Source organism: Penaeus monodon, chromosome 29 (assembly GCF_015228065.2).
Source record: "Penaeus monodon isolate SGIC_2016 chromosome 29, NSTDA_Pmon_1, whole genome shotgun sequence".
In the NCBI taxonomy this organism is placed as follows: Eukaryota; Metazoa; Arthropoda; class Malacostraca; order Decapoda; family Penaeidae; genus Penaeus; species Penaeus monodon.
The window spans coordinates 1348720-1349513 of record NC_051414.1 but is presented as its reverse complement, the minus strand read 5'-3'; the positions used below and the strand labels follow the sequence as shown (position 1 = coordinate 1349513).

General features: G+C 48.4%; 1 pseudogene; it reads left to right on the top strand.

The window, feature by feature from the left end:
- Nucleotides 1-465: 465 nt before the first annotated feature.
- Nucleotides 466-794, top strand: part of LOC119591612 — a 3539-nt pseudogene continuing 3210 nt past the window's right edge.

The window sequence follows — 794 nt, the reverse complement described above, 5'->3', positions numbered from 1 at the left end:
GATCATTCGATGAATTTAACCGTTCTTCATCATTCATCCTTCCCAGCCAATATTTCTGACTACAGACTACACTTCTGTTTATTTTGATTTTTCTTGCACGATTTTTTTGCATAATAATTATGCACCTAAAAAAAATATATACGCACGTATCCCAAACCTCGGCGGAGTATTTCCAGTTGAAAATCGTTTCCCAGTATTTTACGTCCCTGCGAACCGGTTTACGTCCTAATAGTAATTCACTGCGGAATTCCAGTGACCGCGGCGCTAAATATCAGTTGAGATTCGTGGGGGGAGGGGGGTGACAGGCCTAAAGACGTAGGAAGGATGGAGGTAATGCTGAGGAAGGGGGGACGGAAACATGCAGAAGGTGACGTCATAAAAGTCTCCGACATTTCCCCGAATCGTCACTTTAGGGAGTTTAAAATTGGGTCTCGTCGGGGCGTCTGCTTAGAACACCTCCCGACAGCGAAAGATACGACAGCCTTCCCAACGCGATCAAGCAGATCATTTCGATTCAGACACTAGATTCGAGGCGTGACAAGGGACCTATTCGTCTGAAGACCCTTGAGACGCCTACGCTCGCATCACCTCTTTTCTCGGTGATCTTAGATGAAAACTCTCGAGGTGATTGGCGTCGTGGCCTTCGCGGTGGCGACCCTCGTCCTTTCCTCCCGCGCTCAGCTGCTCCCTCGGACTCGGCTCCCGAACGTTATCATTGGAGACCCGAATGAGGTGAGTGTGGGGAGAGGTGGAGAGGATTCTTGAAAAGCAAGAGGTCATGTGTAAATAACTTG